A 12,292-nucleotide genomic window follows, 5' to 3' on the forward strand; every position below is an offset into this window, starting at 1 on the left:
AATTTACCACATATTTTTTTTTACAGGCTCTGAAAAGCTCGAATAAAATCTATCACATCTTTTATTAAGCAACGAATTGAAGCCAACATAAGAAATTACATCACAATTCTTGCATCTCAAATCGAAGGGTAGCAAAATTTAAAATACAAAAATAAACTCTTCTCTATTTGTTCTCAAACTAACCTCTACGAATCCTTTGGTTAGGATTGTCTTTGTATACATATTTAATTCATGAAAACTCAAGCTATACTAGCTTGACCTCATTCATAACATCCCTATTACATGAAATAATGTTAAACAAAATGAGTCATAAGACTATCAAGTATAAAGAAAGAACGGCATTTGATTGAGGATAAAACTTTCCTAATACATCATGCATGTTATGCCATGTACCGATGCATGCATCAATCCCAAAAACATAATAAATTGCACACATTAGGTCCTTGGAACCCACATAATACACACACTAGAGTCCAAGACCTTGTATACAAATCAGCTAGCAGCCATAAGCAAGCTACCAAATCAACATTGTGAATGCCACATCATCACAACAACCTCTGCCACTGCCACCATGTGCCGAAGCACCCATAATAACACCACGTCGAGCTCCTACTCGTATCTCAAAATCACACTCATTTCAATGGAAGTTGCACCTTCTTTCCCTCAATCACCCATATCCACAATATGTAATGCAACACATAAGAGATGCAATGACTCTTGTAACATAAATGTGATGGCAAAGCTTTCATAAGCCAAGTTTCAGACCATGCTGCGCCCACGTAGTAATTCACACATGCAAATGCTCTACATGCATATGCTCACCTAAAGATACACAAGTTAGCACTAAAAAGGCCAACCATGTCGTACCATGCTCACGCTCCAACGAATACAAAGCATGACCTCATAATGAATGTAACCCATGACCTAACGTCACAATGCAATGTAATTACAAGCAAGTAGAAATACAATCACCAACCCAAAAACAACCATCTGGGATATATTCCAATAAGATAAGACATCATTTCCAAGGAACTATAGGGCGATATGAGACCTTATTATAAGTTTGAGTAAGGTTTGACAAGTGCACAAAGAATTATTAATATGCAGCCCAAAGAAATAAAATGTGAGGAGCTTACTTCTAGAGCCTAAATTTCAAGTATAGAACATAACCATGAGGACTTGATTATTATTAAACTGATCGGAGAGCAAGCTACCCAAAACCCACTTCCAAAACAAATGAGAAGTTACGAAACTTATAGCTGGGAGAGCAATGCATAGGAACTTATGAATTGAAGAGAACAAGACATGGCTGTGATAACAAATAACCAGCTTTTTTCACAAAGAGAAAAGAACATAAACTTGCATAAAGAAGAAATGAACTTGCTTTTCTCTGTGAATACCCAAAACTGGAAATGAACCCCACCGAATCTATCTCACCATTCAATTAATTTGCAGCCACGAAGAAGGAGCAAGAACAGGGTCCTTTTGCTGGAACTACGAAAAATCACCATAAAAGCTCATACTAAGACAAATGTTATCAAGTCTAGTTCATGGAACAAAAAGAGGATTTCAATTTGGATGTCTCCACAGAAAGTTATACTCCAAAAATTGGAGCTGGTCATATTTTGAAGAAACGAAAATTCCAGATTCAGGCAAGCATTTCAAAGGACTCTTACAGACTCAAAACTTGGCCAAATGATTTGTACAATATGTCAAAATGAAGTTTATTGAGTCTAGTTTACAATGCAAAATACAGATCTCGAATCAGATATAATCGCAGAAAGTTACACCCTAAAGAGTACAGTATACATAGTCTGAGAAAAAAAGTCGACTTAACAGAGAACTTGATATACGGAGTTAACTTGGCCGAGAGCTGATCTCCGGTAAGTCAACTTACACACAAAATAGTTGACTTTCACCCAAAATAGTCGGTTTATACCCAAAATAGTCTACTAATGCTCAAAATAGTCGACTTTTGGAACCCAGAAACGAAAACAAACGAGCCAAAATCAACCCAAAATTTGCAATACACAATCCAAACATACATCATTTCTTTGGAAATATGGGGCGGAAAAAGACCTCATTAAGATTATGACTTCATTTACCATAAATCTAAGAAAACCTACACAAATTACAATCAATCGGGTTAAACGAAACCCACTTTACCACAAATGAGATTCCAACAATAACACTCGAAAAATGGAAGATGGGTTATAAAATCCAACAAGAGAATTCAAATTTGTTTCCACAAGAGAAGGAAAGGAAGACTTGCACAAACAAGAGAAAAAGAGGATCTTGCAAGAAATAGAAGAGAAAGAGCAAAAGAACTTGCCCTTAACCGAAAAAAAGAAGATGGAACTAAACAGCTAGGACCAAACCAGAACCCTCAAAAATCTACTACCCAATGTTGGTCTCTTGATGCAATACAATGGCCACTCGAGGGGGAGGTGAATTGAGGATTAAAAACTTAATATACCGATTCTTCCCTTTAAAACTCTTGAGCTTTTCTTATACACAAAATACATTTGTTATATAGATATATATATGTTGTTTCAGAGTGATAATAATATAAATATGCAAATAACTACAATAATCAACACAAGAATATATAGTGGTTTGGTGTCTCCAACACCTATTCCACTGTCTCAAGATCAACTTGACACTTAAGATTCCACTAAAATCACGACACTAGGTTTCCATACAAAATCACCTAGTAAAGTTATACACCCCGAGATTTTCCCCTTAGCTCACCCCAAAAACTAATACAACACAATAATACACCTAAATTACTTGGGCTCTAGGATGCCACTCACAATCCACAAATTAATACAAATAAATCCTATATCCAAATAACTTTGGACTAATACGGAATTAAACACAATGATGTACAAGGGAAAATAAAAATAATAAAAGTTACCACAAATGGAGAGAATGTCTTCTCCTTTGCCTTAGGCTCCAAATGGATTAAACTTTAAGCTTAAGCCTTAAATTGCTTTACTTGAGTTGCTTGAGAGGTTGGGTGTGCTTTAGGAAGATAGGAAATGACACTACAAGAAAAATGTATTTTAGCGACTAAATTTAGTTACGGAATTTAGTGACGAAATTATTCCGTCGCTAATTTTTTTATATATTTTTTAAATTTAGCGACGAAATTAGTGACAAAAACCCTGTCACTAAATTTAGCGACGGAATTAGCGACGAGGTCAGCCCCATTGCTAAAAAATAAAAAAAAATTAAATTAAGCGACGAGCTCACACCCGTCGTTAAAAAATAAAAAAAAATTAAATAAAAAAAATTAAAATTTAGCGATGGGCTCAGACCCGTCGCTAAAAAATAAAAAAATTAAAATTTAGCGACGAGCTCAATCCTGTCTCTAAAAAATAAAAAATAAATAAATAAAATAATTCAAATTTAGCGACGGGTCAACCCCGTCGCTAATCAGCAACAGGTACAACCCCCGTCGCTAATTCCGTCACTAAAAAATATCAGTCGCTAAATTTCAGCGATGCCATTTTTAGCGACAGAAAGGTACCCGTCACTAAATCCGTCATTAAAAAATTTAGCGACAGATTTTGATGTTTTAGCGACGGAATTTTCCATCGCTAAAACGCTGATTTTTTGTAGTATGAGAGAGCATTAGCCTTCTCCAGATTTCTCCTCTTAATATTCATAATGAAACTTCCAATGGATTTTCAAACGGTTGGAAAATTCGACCGTTGGAGTCTGGCAGTCGACTGTTCTAACCGACAGTCGACTCCTTGACACCCGACAGTCGACTCTCGGTCAACCCACAGTCGAGTTCTCACAGAAAGTCAACTCTCATTGGCCTACAGTCGACTGTCCCTTACTGGGGACGGACACTCAGTCTAGATTTTTAGAAAAATAAAGATTTGCTTGATGATAGAATACGTAACACACTATAAGAATTTTGAGTTTTAGCAACAGGAAATATTTTGTTGCTAAAGCCCAAAAATCCGTCGCTAAATATTTTTAAATAATTTTGTTAAACTGAACAGATGATGTCATGTTGTGAGGGTGAGGCTATAGTAAATAGGACTTAGATAAATGATGGATTCTTAATTTAGCCATCACAAAATCTTTTAATGACAAATTTTGTTCTTCTTGCTGTTGTCAGATAGTCATCGCCTGTTTCCTCATGCAAGATTCTCAGGAAGATGTTTTGGTCAGATTCTGTGACTGCAATTTCAAAACATGGAGCTCGGATAGGAGCGGTGTAGATGATGAGGCAAAAGGCTGTTGTCAAGAAACACAGCAAAGCCAGCCCAGTAAGTTGAGGTGTGGTTGACTCAATATCGTCGTGATGGCCTCCCTGAGGACAAAAGACTTAACTGGAAGATAGGGTAAGTTTCACAACTTCTCATGAAGAATAAAATGGTAAGTAATAAATTCATTAAATAAAAAAACGATATCAAAATCAGGCCAGGCCTTGCAACTTTGTTTAAATATCAGGAGCAATTACAAGGCGGAGTAGCATTTTAAATTTGTATGTGTATCTAACAAGATCCCTTATGACACAATATACTCAGGTAGAGTAGATATTTCACACAATTTGTTATTTTCAATATCCACCTCTTACCTTGAGAGCATTACTTCATTTTCAGTCTTTCCTTTGGCCATGGTACTTCGTATAGTTCACTTCACCTCTGGCTGAAGTAATTGCCTTCGATGCTCACTGTTAGCACCCAAGTAGAAGCATGTTTATCACAAAAAATCACACACATCAATGATATAGGTACCCCAGAAAAAGCAGGATGAAACCAATACAAAACATTTTGACCTCTTTCCAAATGAATTTCTCCTACCTAACAACGTGGTAGCAACAATACATGTCTAAGACTAGAAATAAAAATTTGGGAACAATAAAAAGGCGACAGTGATTTCTGCCCAACTTTCACTTTGTTTCCAGACATTCAATCGACCAAAAGAATAATTAATTCACGACCATCACAAAGTATTACGCACCATATAAAAGATTGTGTAAAATATTTTTGGTGCCTATTTTCTTTGTTTCGGTTTTCTTTTGTATATTTTACTTTGCACATGTACAAGTAGAGAACTTCTTTGAGTTCTTGATGGGGGAAAAATAAATACCTAGCTATAGATGGCATATAATTTTACAAATTACAATAGGTTATGAAAGGCCACAATTTTACTTGGTACAAATACAATTCACATGATTATGTCAAATAAACTAAAAAAAGAAACAGAATCCTTTGATTCTATACAAATGTCTATGACGAACTTAGTAAAATTATATACATACACACAGAATACACACACACATAATACATACACACACACATATATACATATATACACTCACACAAAATATATACACACACACAGAATACATATACACACACATATATACATATATACACACACAAGCAGAATATATATAGATATACATATACATATACCTTCGAGGCGGCAGAGGCGGATCTAGCATCGACGGAGGCAGATCTGGCATCGGCGGAGGCAGAGGCGGAGTTCGATTGAGTTGGAGGCTGCGGCGACGGCGAACGAAGGCGGAAGTGACGGCGACAATAGGAGGCGGAAACGGCGGCGCCGATAGGAGGCGGAGGCAACGGCGGATGGATCGACGGCGGGAGTAGTTCACAGATAGAGAGCGAGAGAGAGAGAGAGAGAGAGATGGGTCAGTTAGGGTTAAAAATTGCAGGGACTTGGGGAAGGAGGCAGGGGCATCTCCCCCCACAATTTTTGTTTTTATTTTTTGAAGTATTTACTGGTTATATAAATATTAAATAGTTTATGAAAATAATATTATTAATTATTTAATCAATAAAAATAAAATAATTTATGATTAATGATAACTAATAAAATAATAATCTAAAATATGGTAATAAAATAATTTAAATTATTGCATCAAATTAATATTTATTTAAAAATATAATTATATTATAAATATAATAATTATAATAAATAAGTTTGATATATTATAAATCTAAAATTAATTTTTTAGTTTTTTATTTTTCTGGTATTTAAAAAAATATTAAATAAAAATGTCACAAAAATTATTTAATGAATAAAAATAGAAAAATATAAGCAAAATAAGTTTAGGGGACCAAAAATATTTAATGAAAAATAATTTGTATGTGTTTAATATCAACTCAAAATATATGAAAAAATATCAACTTTAGTTTTCAAATGCTAAACAGGCTGATTACACTATAAGTCCAAAACTTAAAAACATATGTAAAGCAATATTCTTCTTAAAAATTAAAATACAAATTGTACAAATACAAAAATATGAGAACGTTAGTCTTGCTTATAATTTAATATTTTATTATATAAGAAGAAAGATAAATTGTGATCTGATGTTCAAACTATTTATTCAATTATTCTTAAAAAAGATAAATTTAATGCTTTATTAATTAATGAATTATTAGTTTAAGTTAAAAGTAGTTTTAAGTTTAAATTATGTGTTACAATGAATTATTAATTGTGTAAATAAAATAAATCAATAATATTTTAAATAATTAATAACATTTAATAAATATATATCAAACACAATGCATTTATTGAATGAATAATTTTATACGGGAAAATGTCTCGATTAAGATGCAAAAGAGTATCTTTTGATGTCTTTGAGAAGATTGTAAAAAGAAAAATAAGTTTAAGGCATGAATAAGATCACTTGTAAACTTTTGATATATAAGTCAATTTTGTATTGAAAGTGAAATTATAGTTTTACTAAATTTGTGAGCATATCTTAACATTTAATATTTTGTACAATTTAATAAATATTACCAATAGTTTATTATTATACATTTAATATATTTTATATTTTATGCACAAAAAATATATTAATTAATATATTGAGAATTTAACCAAATTATGTTTTTTAAACTTAATATATTTATTTAAATTAAAACTTTTAAATTTTACAAATTAATTTTTTATATTCATCTCATATCTAAATGTATATTTAATTTTAAATTTTTTATATTTATATATTAATATATTTATTTTTTATAAAATTATTTATTTATTTTTTCAATTTAGCAACATACTAAATTTCCATCATTGATTAGAATTTTTTTAATTTTTTAAAAATATTAATAGAAATTTATTTTGTCTCTAAATTTAAAATAAAATAAAATAATTTTAATATTTTTTAAAATAAAAAAATAAATTTAACTACAAATTTGGATAATTCATTGCTAATTTAGTGACGGAAAAAATATTCATCGCTAATTTTTTTGAAAAAGATTTATGTAATTAACGATGGATTATTTAGTGATGGAAAACATAATCCATCGCTAAATACATAAAAAAATTAACTTTTTTAAAATTTTTAAACTTTTAGCAACGAACAACTTTAGCGACGGATTTTATATTCGATCGTTGATTTGGCAACGGAATGGAATTTCCTTCGCTAAGTTTTATATATATACTAGCGTATACCCGTGCCTAAAAGCACGGTATAAATAATATTAAAATTAAAGGGTGAGAGCCCTCAGGCACAGTACAGTTGGTGGGATTGGGCACACAATAGGCTTGCTAGCCTGTGTTCGAATTCTAATGGCTGCATTTCTATTTCTCATCCTCCATGTACCTTGGGGCTAAAATGATGGGGGTGTCTGTAAGAGGACATAATCCCAAGATTAGAGGGTGAGAAACCCATGTCCCATCCAAATGTTAGACACAAATGGTGAGAAACCCATGTGAATGATATCCAAATGTGTGGTCTCTCCATCTAAATACTTCTCCAAGCCATCCGAATGCATCATGCCTCATTTGAATGTGATCAAGCATCCAACACATCTGACTGGCTCAAGCCTCATTCAGATGCCTTAGGTTAAACACTACCATTTTCTTCCTTATACACTCGATCACACCCACCTACTTACACATAACACCCAAGCAACTTACACCTAACATCAACATTCCAATTCATTAAATCGCACAACATTACATTATAATCCGATTACTATCAAGGCATGCAAAATCATTCCTGAGTCCCAACATTGAGTTACTAAACAAATTTACTAATTTTTTTTTTCAAATGTCACAAATTAATCAAATATTCACATACAAACAAATGTATAATCAAATATACAAATTAATCAAATATTCGCATACAAACAAATGTATAATCAAATACACAAATTAATCAAATATTCGCATACAAACAAATACATAATTAAATACACAAATTAATCAAAATATAATTAAAACCCAATACTTCAATATATACAAAATTTATATAAAATACATAAATAAAAATTTATATAAAATACATAAGAAACCCAGAGAAACTTTAAAGAGAAACCCAGAGAAACAATGACTAAGTGAGCGTGAGTGAAGTTTCAACACATCAAGAAGAAACAAATTAAGCCTTAGGAATCCGATGAAATTTTGGGCGGAAGAAGAAAGTGAAAAGAATCAAAATATGTGTGTGTATACTATAAATGAATGACCTATATGCAAAGATCAAGAACAGATTGAAACTTCAAACAATACCCACCCCCACCTAAGAAAAGAATCAAATAATGGAAACAAAATACTGAAACCTACCAGTTGTCGCTCAGTTCATCGGGAGTCGACAACTCGATGACCGATGACGGAGGCGACAGTGGGTCGAACTTGTCCATGGCAGCGCTGCCCCCCTTATTTACCTGTTTCAGTGAAATGGGAAAGGTGAGTCTCCCACATTCCTCTAAAGTCTTGACAATCTCCTTTGTAATATCCCTCCATGATTTGCAAACTGATGCACAAAAAATAACTACCGTTCTTGCAGGCCAGGATGTTTCACTTTCTTCAACCCTTCGGATTATGTCCAAAAGCAACTCTGGAGGTAAGTTAGCCCATTATCCTTGTTTAACTAGCGAAAAAAGGGGGGCCACATCAGGGGCAAGGTGAGATCGGGTCTGACTACGCTAATGCTTGCCTTCCACCCCTCGTTTGGATATGCTCCCAATGCCATCTTTCATCTCCCTTATCTCACGTACGAAACTTTTGAAGGACATCTCTACTGAACATAAAATCCACCTGTTCTTAGAAATATTTCAGCTGCAACCACGTCAAAAGGAAATATAAATGCAAGCTATGTGTGTGTGTGCGTTGGGGGGGGGGGGGGGTTATCAACGAGGAAAATGTTAGAATGAGAGGTGCTATGGCACATACTAAGAGGGGGGTTGAATTGGTTATTTTAAAAATTTAATTAAACTTGAAAATCTTTTTAACACAAATTGAGGTTTTAGGAAATAAAATGTGAAGTATATAAAAATGACAGATGTAAGTTTACAAAGATAAATATGTGAACCAAGTGAGGAATAAAGAAATGCTTGGAAAGATAAATAGATCAAAGAGCACAAGCACAAGAAACACAAGGATTTATAGTGGTTCGGCTTAACCCAAGCCTAATCTACTACCTTAACTCCTTACTAAGGATTTTGCAAACAATCCATTAAAACCCCCTACTTAAACCAAGTAGGTCCTCTAGTCCAAGACTAGGAATTACAACCTCCCACTCAAATGGGCCCTCTAGCTACACAAGTTAGGCAAATAACAACAATTCAAATGAAAGAGAGAAACTAAGAGTTAACACTCTTAGTTACAAGTTCTCTCACAATGAAAACTAGGCTTAAGAATAGATTTACAATGATATAACGAAGCCTTGCATAGAAAAATATAACAATGAAAGCACAGACTCTTGTAAAGCTCGAATAAACTGATTTCTAATCTCTATCTCAACTCATTTCCGTCCATGAGCCTTTTCTTGATCATCCATGACTTGTGTTTATAAGCTTCCCAAAAGATTGAAGAGAAATGTAGCCATTTGTGACCGTTGGAGTTGAAAAACTAGCTGTTATAGCTTTCTGTGAAAAGAGATAGCTGACAGAAGATAATGTATAGTTGACTATATTTCCAAGTAAAACAAAAGCATAGTCGACAGACAAGAAAGCATAGTCAACTATTTCTCAACCAAAACTTCTCATAGTCAACAAATCCTTTCACATAGTCGACAAATCAAAAATACAAAGAAAATTTTGAATATCATGTGTAAACATAGTCGACAGAATAATTAGCATAGTCGACTATCCTTATATGATAGTCGATAAAATGGAAAATAGTCGATAGAAGCCACACATAATCGACAGATCATTCAAGTATAGTCGACTATCCTTAGCCATAGTCGACTATCCTTAATAACATAGTCGACTATTAACAGGCATAGTCGACAGCACTAAACAACATAGTCGACCATCCATTTGGAAAATTTGAAAACTTAATAGATAACATGTCCTCATTTTGTTTAATTTATATTTTACCTTCCATTTACTTTAATACATAAATGTAAATAAGAAAGTACTTCCCATTTGGATTCAATAAAAATATCTAAAAAATCAAAATGCATAAGAATAAGAAAGTAGAATTTGGGTTTTAGTACAAATTTAGGATTTTGCAATTTTACCACCTCCAATATATACACTTTCTATTTCTTGAAAAATTCGTTAAAATTCATTTTATCACTAATGAATGTTAGCTATTGAATTACCAGGAGTTAGTTTTCTAAAAAGAAAACATTTTCATATATGTCTCTTTATAAGGTGCTAACCTTCCAAACTTAGAAAAATATGACTTTGAAATCTTGATACTTGAAATTTATTTAATTTTCATTCTCACAAAGTAATACTTAATATTGAAATTGATTTATGTTGAAAACCACAACCTTGATTCATGACTTAGGGATTATAATTTTTCATCATCAAAACTAAGTACACAAAAGTAAAACAACAAAAAAATCTCAAAAATAATATTGCCAAGAATAAAGCTGCTGCAAATAAGATCCACTTGAAGAAAGATAAACCGAATCCACATTCAAAAAATTTGGAGAAGAACTGTGGCATTTAAAAAAAAAAATAACTTCTCTCTAAACGTCTTATAAAAATACAGCAGAAAAAAGAAAAAGAAAAAGAAGAAGATGAGAACTTCAACTTTCACAATCCTGCATAATTTACCTCGTCTATGTTCCAAATCAGTTCAATCACCCCTAAGCTATAGAAATGTACAAAGCTTATGAAGTCGATTTAAGCCTAAAAATACAAAAGGATCAGCATAAATTTCAGCAAGCAGAAATAATCTTTACCATAAAAAATCTTCATATCCAGAAAATTCACTCCCTCATGTCATTCTAGCACCTCGATCTGATCAGAAATCAACAATGAAACTAAAAAACAAAAGGCAGGATCAGGCTGATCACGGCGACGTCGTGGGCCAGGGTGAGGAATGTGCCGAACCAAATCCAAACGCCGGGTAGTGGGAAGAAGAAGAGACCGAAGTGATGAAGGCAACAGTGAGAGTGGTCTCTGATGAAGAAGAGAGGAAACAAAAGCTGAGATAGGGAGAGAGAGAGAGAGATAGAGAGGGAAGGTGGGGAGACAGAGGTGATGGGCGGGAACAAAAAATCATCACAATCATTCATTTCAGCCAATTTGATCTCAGCCATTCAAATGTCTATACATTTGAGACATTTCAAAAGCCATCTTGTTTTATTATATAGATATTTTTTATTTTTTTATTATTTTAGCGATAGAATATTGTTCTGTCTCTAATCCGTCGCTAATTTTACTAATTTTTTTTCCTTCACTCCATTATAATTCCGTCACTAAATAGCGACGAAAATGTCTATTGCTAAAAATCCATCGCTAAAACTCGAATTTCTTGTAATGACATGAATTCATTACAAGATATTTACAAATAAATGTCCACATTTTCTTTAATTTATATTTTATCTTTTGTTATGCATGGGAAAACACGCAAATAAGAAAATAATAGAAGTGTCATGTGGCGGCCCAAAGAAGCGCCAAATGGTGAGACCACCATGGGTGACTAGGGAGGTCACCTGGGGGGCTAGTACCCCCGAGTGAGGGTCACTCGGGGGTGGTAGAAAGCTGCACCCCCGTGTGCCACTCAGTGGGAGGGGCACAAGGTGCGGCCCCCTCGCCCCGTGCAGTTAAGCAGCATGCGGTTGCTTGGTGAGGGGTCGCCCACCTAGGCTTCCCCGAGTGATCTTACTCAGGGAGGCTATGCCACTACGCGCGCAGGCGGCTACGCATGGAGGCAGCCCACCAGGCCTTACCCCCGAGTGAGGGTCACCCGCACGCGCCGCTGCCTTCTTGCACTCGCATAGCAGAAGCCCCCACACGCCTGACCGCCCCTTGAGCCTGTGCGGCTTCCTCGCACCTGGCCCCACGCATGTATGGCCTCACACGTGCGATCTCTCCTTCTTGCTCGCGCCTGC

General features: G+C 34.1%; 1 long non-coding RNA gene across 1 annotated transcript; it reads right to left on the reverse strand.

Moving 5' to 3' along the window:
* Window positions 1-76: 76 nt before the first annotated feature.
* On the reverse strand, window positions 77-5,739 carry LOC127794525 (uncharacterized). The gene is made up of 2 exons (XR_008021690.1): window positions 5,442-5,739; window positions 77-4,693 (listed from the first exon to the last, which is right to left on the reverse strand). It is a non-coding gene; the product is annotated as an uncharacterized LOC127794525 (long non-coding RNA).
* Between the last annotated feature and the right edge of the window lie 6,553 nt (window positions 5,740-12,292).

This window comes from Diospyros lotus, chromosome 2, assembly GCF_014633365.1.
Source record: "Diospyros lotus cultivar Yz01 chromosome 2, ASM1463336v1, whole genome shotgun sequence".
In the NCBI taxonomy this organism is placed as follows: domain Eukaryota; kingdom Viridiplantae; phylum Streptophyta; class Magnoliopsida; order Ericales; family Ebenaceae; genus Diospyros; species Diospyros lotus.